Here is a 12814-nt window from a genome sequence, read left to right as displayed (position 1 = left end):
GTGAAGGCCAGAGAAAAGCTCTGGGGTCATCCTCTGGACACCATGCCCCTCCTTTAAGGCAGGGCCTCACACTATATCCAGACCAGACTGGCTGGCCAGGAAGGACCAAGAGTCCTCCTCTCTCTGCCTCCCCAGTTCTGGGATTACAAACATGACCCATCATGCCTGGATGTTGAACAGAGGTTCTGGGGACTGAACTCAGATCCTCCTGCGAGCCCCACAAGCATGTCCTGACTGAGCTCCTGAGCCCTATTCTTTTTCTTCTTTTGGGAACTAACTTGTTTCATTTTTTTTTCAACTTTCCGAGAAACAAGGTCATCCAAAAACCTTTGTTCAGCATGGATTATGGATTATGAATCCAGTTCTTGTTCAATAACTCCATCCATCAAATGGGGAAAGGCATAAGGAAATAGAACTGACTCTCTTCACGATGTGAGAAAGCAAAGCATTAACAAAAATGTGTATTACAAACCTTCTGTGTATATGCACACGTGTGGGGGCATGCATGCCACAGCACACAGGCAGGGGTCAGAGGTCACCTGCAGGAGCTAGTTTTCTCCTTCCACTGCATGCATCTCGGAGGTCAAGCTCAGGTCACCAGGTTCTGTGGCAGGCATAGGTGTCCACCGAGCCCTCTGGACAGCCAGCCCACAGACATTTTTATGTCTGCATTTCAAACATCTCGTTGTTAAACAGCATCCCATTGTGGGATGTATGGCACATTCCTGGTTTTTAAAACTGATATGTAATCACTTGAAGCCTAGTCAAGGAGTTGCAAATGGCAGACACATAGATCCCACCACAGCTTTTAAGGAGATGTATCTGTATGTCTGCGTTAGGGAGTCGAACAGTTGACACTTGCTTTTGATTCCGAAAGTTAGGTTTCGCTTTCACACAGTATTTTGACTTGCTGTATCGTCTTAATCTCTTTACTCATTACTCAATATTTTTTTTCACAGCCGAACTAAGTCTGTAAATGGAAGGCTTCTATTTATTTTTGTTTCCCGTGAAGTAAGCATTAAGCTTTTATCAAACAACATTTAGACAAAAGCAAACGAAAGGGAGTCTAAGATAAACTTCTGGAAAAACAAAATATCTCGTCTTTGTGTTCACAGAGTGTTATAGAACCTTTGCTGGGTTGGGGTGACAAGCACATGACCTTTTTTCCCTTTCTGGTCTCTGTAAGATCAGAAGCTGTCAGAAAGAAATTGGGGCTGAACACTGAACAACCTGATTCTCTTTATGAACACAAATTACGTGTTATATTTATGAAAAAAGGTTAATGGTGGTTAGGGAATGTGGCCCATTGCTAGAATGCTTGCCTGGGGTCTAGTCCCCAGTGTGGTATAAAATCAGGTATAGTGGTGACTACCTGTGATTCCAGTGCTGGGAAGGTAGAGAGGCAGGAGGATCAAAAGTTGAAGGTGAACCTTGGCTACGAGTTTGAGGCCACCCTGTGGCAAAAGCAAAAGAGTTCATGTTTTGGAACTTGCTGAAATTTGTCACCTGTTTTTTGGAAATACAAACTATACAAATGAGGCATGGATCAGACTAAGTGAATGAGCATATTTTTAAATGTATTTATTTATTTTTACACTCCAGATTTTATTCCCCTCCTGGTCTACCACCCGAGGGTTCCATATCCCATACATCCCCCATCTCCACAAGGATGTCCCTACTCCACCCACCCCACCAGACCTCTAAACTTCCTAGGACCTCCAGTCTCTTGAGGATTAGGTGCATCTTCTCTGACTGGACCTGGGAGTCCTCTGCTGTGTATGTGTTGGGGGCCTCATCTCAGCTGGTGTATGCTGCCTGGTTGGTGGTTCAGTGTCTGAGAGATCCAGGGGAACCAGGTTAGTTGAGACTGCTGGTCCTCCTACAGGGTTGCCCTCCTCCCTCAGCTTTTCTGTAATTCAACCACAGGGGTCAGCAGCTTCTGTGCATTGGTTGGGTGCACATATTTGCATCTGACTCTTTCAGCTGCTTGTTGGGTCTTTTGGAGAGCAGTCATGGTAGGTCCCTTTTTGTGAACACCCCAGAGCTTCAGTAATGGTGTCAGGTCTTGGGGCCTCTTCTTGAGCTGGAACGCACTTTGAGCCTGTCACTGGACCTTCTTTTCCTCGGGCTCTTCTCCATTTCCATCCCTGCATTTCTTTCAGGGAGGAAGAATTATGGGTCAGAGCTTTGGCTGTGGGATACCAACCCCATCCCTCACTTGATGTCTTTATGCTGGAAGTGGATTCAATAAGTTCCCTCTTCCCACTGTAGGGCCTTTCATCTAGGGTCCCCAGCCCCTTTGAGTCCTGAGCGTCTCACTTACCAGGGTTCTGGTACATTCTAGAGAGTCCTCTCAACCTCCTTCCTCCAGAGGTCATCTGTTTCCATTCTTTGTGCGATCATGTTCCCCTCTCCCCCCACCCCCTTCCCCTTTCCTTCCCTTGTCCCTCCCTCCCCCCTTGTGGTTGCTTTCTTCTCCCTCCCAAGTGGAACCGAGGCATCCTCACTTGGACCCTTCAGCTTGTTTACCTTTTTGAGTTCTGTGGACTGTATCTTGGGTTTTGGGGTTTTTTGACTGATATCCACTGATTAGTGAGAACATACCATGCATGTCTTTTGGGTCTGAGTTACCTCACTCAGGATGACATTTTCTAGTTCCATCCATTTGCCTGCAAAACTCAGGATGTCCTCGTTCTTAATAGCTGAGTAGTACTCTATTGTGTAAATGAACCACATTTTCTGTATCCATTCTTCTGTCATGGGACATCTGGGTCAAATTAAATGGAGAGATACTTGAAGAAATCCCACTAAAATCTGGGACAAGACAAGGATGTCTACTCTCCCCATATCTATTCAATGTAGTATTCAAAGTGCTAGCTAGAACAGTAAGACAACAAAAAGAGATCAAGGGGATACAAATTGGCAAAGAAGAATTAAAGGTATCATCATTTGCAGGTGGTATGATAGTCTACATAAGTGAGCCCAAAAATTCTACCAGAGAACTTCTCCAGCTGATAAACAACTTCAGCCAAGTGGCCAGATTTAAAATTAACTCAAATAAAATCAGTAGCCTTCCTTTATATAAATGATAAACAGACTGAGAAAGAAATTAAGGAAACAATTTCCTTCACAATAGCCACAGATAATATAAAATATTTTGAGGTAACTCTAACCATACAAGTGAAAGACCTTTATGATAAGAACTTCAAGTTTCTCAAGAAGGAAATTGAAGAAGATCTCAGAAAATGGAGTGATCTCCCATGCTCATGGATTAGCAGAATTAACATAGTAAAGATGACCATCCTACCAAAGGCAATCTACAGATTCAATGCAATCCCCACCAAAATCCCAACACAATTCTTCAAAGACATGGAAAGAGCAATTCTCAAATTCATCTGGAAAGGCAAAACAAAACAAAACAAAACAAAAACAAAAACAAAAAAAACCCAAACAAACAAACAAAAAAAACAAAAACAAAAACAAAAAAACTCCATAATAGGGAAAACAATTCTAAACAATAAAAGAATGCTAGGGGAATCACCATCCCTGACCTCAAGCTCTACTACAGCGCAATAGTGATAAAAAGTTAAAAAGTGTGTGGTATTGGCACAGAGACAGACAGGTTGATCAATGAAATAGAATTGAAGACCTATAAATAAAAACACACACTTATGTACACTTTATCTTTGACAAAGAAGCCAAAAATATACAATGGAAAAAGGAAAGCATCTTCAATAAATGGTGTTGGTCTAACTGTCTGTATATAGAAAGATGAAAATAGACCCATATTTGTCACCATGCACAAAGCTCAAGTCCAAGTGGATCAAGGACCTCAACATAAAACCAGATACAATGAATCTAATAGAGGAGAAAGTGGGGAAGAGCCTGGAACTCATTGGCACAGGCAGAAATTTCCTAAACAGAACTCCAATGGCTCACGCTCTAAGATCAAGAATTGATAAATGGGACCTCATGAAACTGGAAAGCTTCTGTAAGGCAAAGGACATAGTCAATAAGACAAATCGGCATCCTACAGATTGGGAAAAAAAATCTTCACTAACCCCACATCCGATAGAGGGTTAATATCCAAAATATATAAAGAACTCAAGAAGCTTACCACCAAAACAACAAACAACCCAATCAAAAAATGGGGTATAGAACTAAACCGAGAATTCACAATGGAGGAATCTTGAGTGGCTGAGAAGCACCTAAGGAAATGTTCAAAGTCCTTAGTGATCAGAGAAATGCAAGTCAAAATGACCCTGGGATTCCACCTTACACAGGTCAGAATGGCTAAGCTCAAAATCTCAGGTGACAACACATGTTGGTGAGGATGTAGAGAAAGAAGAACGCTCTTCCATTGCTGGTGGGATTGCAAGCTGGTACAACCACTCTGGAAATCAATTTGGGGGTTCTTCAGAAAATTGGAAATAGACCTACCTAAAGACCCAGAAATACCACTCTTGGGAATATACCCCAAAGATGCCCCACCATGCCACAGGGGCACATGTTCCACTATGTTCATAGCGGCCTTATTTATGAATGAGCATTCTTGGCAAGTTCTTTCTTTTGACTGAAGACAAACTCAGAGAGGGCACACCTCCCCTGAGACCAGGCACCTCCCAGAATGCTTTGCGTGAATGCTAAGCATTTGATTTCCACTTACATCTCCACTCCAGCTTTCCACCTCCCTTGGCGGACTCTCACCTTTCCTTCTCCTGTGCTCTGTTTCTCTCAAGCCTTCTGCATCTCTCAGGAAACCTGACCACCTACCTGCCTAGCTTCTTCCCTCCGTCTCTCCCTCTACCTCTCTGTCCTTTCAAATCATACCCGTGCCCTGTCACCTCACTGCCAAGGTCTGATTAAGGCCCTCGTGTTGCTTCACCTGGACATGTGTTTTTCATGATTACTCGTCCCCGCCGATGGTCTCCGATTAAATCCCTGCCAGAGCACTGTCCCCAAAACAGAAGCCATTTTAATTGGAGTCCTCGAGCAATGGTTTCCAGCTCTGGCTGCATGTTAGAATCAATCCCCTGGGGTAATTTTAAGGGCTCAGTATCACAGCTGCTCACCAAATCAATTAAACCAGTTATCTCTGAGTGCAATCAGATGTGTGTGTGTGTGTGTGTGTGTGTGTGTGTGTGTGTGTGTGTGTGTGTGTGTGTGTGTGTGTGTGTGTGTGTGTGGGTGGTGTGTGGGTGGTGTGTGTGTGTGTGTGTGGTGTGTGTGTGTGTGTGTGTGTGTGTGTGTGTGTGTGTCTGTGTGTGTGTGTGTGTGTGTGTGTGTGTGTGTGTGTGTGTGTGTGTGTGTGTGTGGTGTGTGTGTGTGGTGTGTGTGTGTGTCTGTGTGTGTGTGTGTGTGTGTGGTGTGTGTGTGTGTGTGTGTGTGTGTGGGGTGTGTGTGTGTAGTGTGTGGGGGTGTGTGGGGTGTGTGTGGGGGTGTGTGTGTGTGTGTGGTGTGTCTGTGTGTGTGTGTGTGTTTGTGTGTGTGATGGGTCTGTGTGTGTGTGTGTGTGTGTGTGTGTATGTGTGTGTGTGTGTGTGTGTGTGTGTGTGTGTGGGTGTGTGTGTGTGTGTGTGTGTGTGGGTGTGTGTGTGTGGTGGGTGGTGTGTGTGTGTGGGGGTGTGTGTGTGTGTGTGTGTGTGTGTGTATGGCTGTGTGGTGAGTGTGTGTTTGTGTTTGTGTGTCTGTGTGTGTGTGTCCTGTGTGTGTGTGTGTGTGTGTGTGTGTGTGTGTGTGTGTGTGTGTGTGTGTGTGGTGTGTGTGTGTCTGTGTGTGTGTGTGTGGTGTGTGTGTGTCTCTGTCTGTGTGTGTGTGTGTGTGTGTGTGTGTGTGTGTGTGTGTGTGTTTACAACTGGCCAAGCTGCTCAAGCCAAGGCTAGGAACTGCTACTGCACACAGGCCCCTGCTCCTGGGTCGGGCTCTGCAGGCACAGGCTGTACTCTCACTCTGAAGCTCTGGCTACATGAGATGTCCTCAGTTCTCATGCTTTCTCTGCTCTCACTTCTCTGACCTAGCATGGCCCCTGGAACTCCCTTCCTCCTCTCATGACCTGAACAACCTCTATCCATTGGCTGGGATAGAAAGCTAAGTCACTGGGAATTCCCTTTTTACTGACATATTTTTAAAAAACTGCCAAGTAGCAGACACCACATCATGCCCATTCCAGTTGTCAGTTGTCTGCGCAGCCTTTCATTGAACACAACCATCTCTCCACCATTTGACAGTACTCCCAGGCCTGTCATTCGGCTTCTCCAGGATGTCTTAATTCATCCTGCTCTGGACCCAGGTTTGCATCTCTCTCATGGATGAGATACTCAAGCATTGCTGGGCCCAGGGTCCCACACTAGCTTCCTTTCAGCTTTTCTGTGTCCACTACTAGGCATGGTCTCTTGGCATGACTACACGGATGCCACTGCTGCTAACACAGTGGTCCCATAGAAAATGTCACTCTCTTTACAGTTTCTATCATAGAAACAATCACAGATGCCTGCTACTTGGATCCATTAGTGAGGGACACTCGAAGAGAAGCTGGTCTAAGCAGCATTAGGATTCAGCAAGGCTGACATATAGAAGGTGAGACTCACTAGACCAGAGACAGGAGACGTAGCGCCAACCATCCTCACTCAACCATAGCAGGCACGGCTAAGTAATCCTGGCCTCTTAACTCCAAGCTCCAGAATGCTTTCAATACACACACTCCACCCATGAGTAGTTGAGACTTATTTAACATCTTGGCCTTAAATGTCATGCATAGCCAGCCAAGTTCTTAGCACACCATAGAGACATGATGAGTACTCAGGTCCCAAAACTGAATTGAGGCTACATCTGAAGGGTTGAGTTTGTAAGTTTAGTGGTAAAGCGCTTGCCAAGCATGTTCAGGGCTCTGGGCTGGCTCTCTATCACTGAAGTAAAAACAACAAAGCTACATTTGAATTTAGTAACAAGAATAGATCCAAGGTTAGGCATCTGCATGTGAGAGCATTTTAGAGAAATTCTTTGTAGGTATAGTTTTAAACCAAATGGGTAAAGTCCTGAACAGGTCCTTACTGATGTCCCAGCTCTAGTATGGACCTTTGTCTGAAACCTCTGCTGACTTCCCGTTGCTCAGGGCATAAACAGGGCATTCTCTCATTTGCTGTGACTGTCAGGTCTGGCCCTTGTCTCTCTCCATCCTCATATCCACACGTCTCTCCCTGAATAACTAAAGCACTTTACACACACCCTGTCTTCTAATCGTCACCATCCAACCATGAACCTGGCTTGTTTATCCGATTTTATAGATGAGAAATTCTCACCTGATCCTCAGGGAGATTATGGGAGTTAGCTGAGGTCCCGTGTCTTCCAAGTTTCGCCCACAGGCCTTTGAATCCCTCGCTGGCTGACTCTGAGTGCTGCGTGTGCCTGTGAATGAGAAACACAGCCTCAAGCTGACCCGTACCCAAACCAAGCAGAATGGAACTGACTGTTGGTCCACTGGAATTCAGCCTGAGAGGGCCAGGGGAACGGATACCGGTCATCTGTGCTACTCTCAGCTCCTTGTGTGGCAGTGTCAACAGAACTCTGTAGTTGTCTAGTGTGTGAGTGACAACAGCTGACTCCCTCAAGAAAAGTCAAACTTGCTGTTCTCTGATACTTCCTGTGTGCCTTTCTTTCTCACCCCACCCTCCACCTTCTGTGTTCACAGTTCTTCATGTTTTCACACCTGAAAAGAAAGAATACTGGGAGGGAGGGGTCCCGTTGGTAAGCCAGCCACTTTCTCAGGAGCACTAGAGAACAATACAGCTGGTCTCTTCTCCAGCTAGAACTCCCACCTGTACGTGACATCTGACTATGACATCATAGCAAGGCCCATAGAACACCCCTCTGCCATCAGAAGAAAAAAAAAAGCCCTCTTCTTGGAATACAAAGGACTGTCCTGACAGCATCTTCCCCAATAGGGCAGTGCCTTCTGCCAGGCAGTGCCATTGGGATCAGCTGAAGAGACCGGGGAACCCAACCTTCAAAGGACAGACAGTGCCAAGCTGCTAGATGGAAGGCCACACTGACCCATGAACAATAGTTCTGTCCTGCTGCCCACTGTGGCTCTGCAGTCTGATTCTGCAGGACAGCAAGAGGCTCAAGTAGCACAAAGAAGCCTGGAGCCACACCCCCTAGCCCCCTACACACACTCTCACCACCACTGTGACTCTGGCAGGCTCTGAAGATAAGCAGCACACCCTTTCCCAGAGGGGCTTGGGTCGTAACCGTCACAGCTATTAATCAGTTGAAGGGCACAGCAGGGCTTCCTCCTTTTAGGGTAGATGCACTGAGTTTTGTAAAGAATCACAGAGAATTTGACACACCTGAGTGGGCTCTGACTTTGGATGACTTTTCTTTGTCCCTCTGAAGGGGGCTTAGTTTGTGCCTGTGTTAGGAAGGTCTGACTGAAAAGAAAGGGTTTCAGAAACTTTCATTTTTTAAAAAAATTATTTTTATTTATTAAAATAAGTGTGTGTGTATGTGTGTGTGTGTGTGTGTGTGTGTGTGTGTGTGTGTGTGTGTGAAATGTGAACAGGTGCCCTCAGAGGCTGTTGGATCCCCTGGAGCCTGGGTTACAGGGTTGTGAGTCACTGACATGGGTGCTGAGAGCCAGCCTCAGGTCTTCTTGAGGAGCAGAAAGCTCCCTGAACCACTCAGCCATCTCTGCTGCCCCTTCAGAACATTTCTTAACAATCAAAGTGGGCAGGTAAAGAAAGCATGTGTGACTGGACCATAGGTTCTGGACCTCGAGTCTGAGGCATTGCCACATGTCTTGGAACTGGCCAGGGCTTCCCATGTCCTGCCAGGAACAAAAATAGCAACTGCAGAGAAAACAACAACAACAACAAAGACAGAGAAGAAAGCTACAAAAGAGGCTGAGAGGTTATCAGGACCTGAGTGTCCCTGTCTGTCACTCTCTCTCTCCCTCTGCCTCTCTCTGTCTTTCTCTTTCTCTGTCTCTGTGTCTCTGTCTCTGACTCTCTCTGTCTCTCTCTGTCTGTCTCTGTCTCTGTCTCTGTCTCTCTCTGTGTGTGTGTGTGTGTGTGTGTGTGTGTGTGTGTGTGTGTTTTGCCTGCATGTAAGTCTGTACACAACATGTGTGCCTGGTGCTCACAGAGCCTAGAAGAGAATGTCAAATCCCCAGTGACTGCAGACATTGACAGTTGTTCACTGCCATGTGGGTGCTTGGAATTGAACCTGGGTCCTCTGGAAGAGCAGCAAGTGCTCTTAACCACTGAGCCATCTTTCCATCCCCAGAGTCTGAGTCTTAAGTCCTTCTGCAGAGTCTGGATTTGTGGCTTCAAATTTACAGCCAAGCAAGATCAGCTCTACAAGTCTATCCTCTCATGGTAACTACAGTTAATAATGTATCATATCTTATTTAAATGGTCTCAAAACATACACTAATGTGTATGTGCATGCACACACACACACACACACACACATACACCCTGTGAGTGTTGTACATATTCATTTCCTTGCTTAAATCATTTAACAGTGAGTTTTATATTCTAAAAATTTTTTGAAGATCTTAAGATTTTTAAAATGTTTTTATGAGCAAAGACTAGCATGGTGTTTCAGTGGATAGATGGTCTTAAACAATCAAAGTCCAATTTATTGAAGCCTATGTCCTAGTGTGTGGACAGAAACATTGACATCACAAGTTCAGTTTGTATTTCCAGATCAGACTATGGAAGTTTGAACATAGGTGGCAAAATCAAGAACCCTGGTGACTCCTGTAGAGCTGCCAGTAAAACATCTTGTCTTCAGATGGCCAGGGAAGAGAAAACAAAACAAAACAACAAGGCAAAGTAGAAAATACCATATTTTAACTTATCAATTACGCTTTTGTAAAAACTAGGATGAAGGTAGAAATAAATGAATCTGATAGAAAGAGGAAGAGGAAACAGGAGGAGGGAGAGGAGGAGGAAGAGATGAAGGAGAGGAGGAGGGAAAGGAAGAGGAGGAGGAGGAAGAAGAGTAAGAGGAAGAAGAGGAGGAGGAGGAGGAGGAGGAGGAGGAGGAGGAGGAGGAAGGGAAGGCACAGCTTCGGCAAGATGGCTAGTATGGTGGTACATGCCTGTAATCCCAGTATGTGGGAGACTGAAGCAGGAGGACCACAAATCAAGGCCAGCCTGTACTGGCTAGTGACACCCTATTTCAGAAAAGAAGAGCTTCTGCAATGAGGCTATGACCATCCTTCATCCTCTGAGGCAGGGCACTTTCTGCATGGCAATTGTGGTTGTGACCACGAGGGATCCAAACTCTGAGTTATCCTGAGGCTGTCTATGATAATCCTCTAACTTTAAATGAGCTATAAGAAGGATTAGCTAACAATGAGTGAGCCCACCTAAGTGAAATGGTGTGCATAGAATCAGCATTTGTCTGTATACACTGCTTCCATTCTCAGGGCCAGTGAAACCAGACCAGACACAGCCTAAACCCAGACCAGCATCGTCACTGTTGTGTGCACTTTATAGGACCCGAGCCAACCGTGTCTCACTGCCTTCCAGTAATAGAATCTGTTCTTGACTTTGGAGAATAGAAATTGACACTCAGAGAACTCCCCTAAATAATTCTCATGTGTGTTCATGTTTGTTCATGTGTGCATGGGGAGGGGATTCTTCCTTGATTGTTGTCCATTTTATTAGTGTATTTTTATTTCATTGTGCGCTTTCATGTGTCTCCGTGTGTGCCCATGTGCATGTCTCTGTGTGATAGGCCACTTGCATGTCATGGAACAAGTGCGGAGGCCAGCTGACTTTCAGAAGTTAATCATCTTCTACCATGGGATCTAGAAATCTAACTCAGGCTTTCAGGTTTGCATGGCAAGCACTTTTACCCATGGAGTCATCTTGCTGGCCCTCCGCCTTATTTTTTGAAACACAATCACTCTCTAAACCTGTAGCTCACTTATTAGCTAAACTATCTGGTCCATGAGGCCTTGGGGTCTGCCCATCTCTGCCCTCTAACACAAAGGATACATACACGGATACACACACACACACACACACACACACACACACACACACACACACACACACACATCCCTCCTGGCTTTTTCTGAGTTGGTTGGAAATGGCAGTCCAGGCCCTTGGCTATGCTGGGCATATACTGTACTTTTGGGTTATATTCCCAAGTCTTACAACAAAGTACATTTTTAAGAAAAAGAGGATAGAATACATGCTTAACACTGATTTTATTCATGGCTAAATAGTCCTACATGCTGTGTATAAATGTGGATCTGTGTACACATACACAAACCGTACCATGGTACACAAGAAGTCAGGAGAGTAAATGGCCGATCTGTGTGGGCTCTGAGGACATGTGCTTATAGGGTGATATGAGTGTCCCTGTTTGACTGGCAGTAGCTTTCTCCTCCCCTGTATTTCAACAGCTCATCTTCCCTTGCTATCACCCACACATAATTCATCCTTCTCTTGACCAAAGCGAGTCTCGTACTCCCATGCCTAGTCCTGTGTCTACTTTTTGGGTTGAGACAGGGTCTCACTAAGGTGCTTGGGCTTAAACTCATGCTGTGGCTCACACACGCCCTGGGTTTGCAGGTCTAGCTGGGGGGGCAGGTCTGCACCACTAGTTCAGGTTCGCCCTTACCGGTTGATGTTCTCAGTGTGAGCATTCTGCATGCTGAGACTGCTCCTGCCCGGGGTATACATGACTCTCCCCGTCCACCTCTCACGAGAGAGCTGCTCACAGGATAGGAAGTGCTATGGATGTGGGTTTGGTTTCATTTGTGTGTTTTGAGACAGTCTCACTCTGTGTCACAGGCTGGCTTCAAACTCACTCACCTTCCTGCCTTAGCATGCTGAGTAATAGATAGAATTCACAGAGTGACCTACCGTGTGGGGAAGTAAGATGCATGTTTTAAATAAAAGAAAAGGCCAAGATGATCCAAGAGAAATGGTAGGCAGCTGCTTAGACAGGCAGGAGACAAGTCATAGTGAGCATTTTAGGCAAAAGGGGATTCGTAGAAATACAGATTCAACAGCATTGTCTAAAAGCTTCAATTTAGGCATGAGTCAGCTTACTGAGAATATTCACAGCAGAGAATGCTGGGTTCCTAGAGAAAGGCTTTGTATTAGGTGAGTCTCCAGGTGGGGACTGGACACATAGAAATTACATAAAGAAAAGTTGGCATGACATGATCTTTTACCTTCATGGTCCTCATCAATCTGTCACAACAGGATGATGTAGTCATTACCAAATATCAGCAAATGTTCATTCAATTTAACATTAGGGCTTTTGTGACGATAAAAGGAAGGGAGGAGATGGCTGGAAAGGAGGTGGTCGTACTGGCATAGCATTGTTCCAGGGCTGGGCTCCTGAGAGCCACCTACCTTCATAGCCCTCAGTGGTGTCAAGGAAAAAAGTCCTCCTTCCTTCCTTCCTTCCTTCCTTCCTTCCTTCCTTCCTTCTTTCCTTCTTTCCCTTTCCCTTTCTTCCTTCCTTCCCTTCCTTCCTTCCTTTCTTCTTTCCTTCTTTCCCTTTCTTCCTTCTTCCTTCCTTCCTTCCTTCCTTCTTCCTTCCTTCCTTTCTTCTCTCTCTCTCTCTCTCCTCCTCTCCCCCCTCTTTCTTTCTTCCTTCCTTCCTTTCTCCTTTCTTCCTTTTCTTCCTCTTTGTTTCCTTCCTTACCTTTCTTCCTTTCTTCTCTCTCTCTCCCTCCATCCCTCTTTCTTCCTTTCTTCCTTTCTTTCTCTCTCTCAGGTTGGTCCTTTGGCCTTCAGCACTTATTGGCTAAGCTCCTTGTGGCTTGCCAGAGTCCTGGAGGAGA

Source organism: Rattus rattus, chromosome 2, assembly GCF_011064425.1.
Source record: "Rattus rattus isolate New Zealand chromosome 2, Rrattus_CSIRO_v1, whole genome shotgun sequence".
In the NCBI taxonomy this organism is placed as follows: domain Eukaryota; kingdom Metazoa; phylum Chordata; class Mammalia; order Rodentia; family Muridae; genus Rattus; species Rattus rattus.
The sequence above is the reverse complement of the archived record's forward strand: the minus strand, read 5'-3'. Positions refer to the sequence as shown.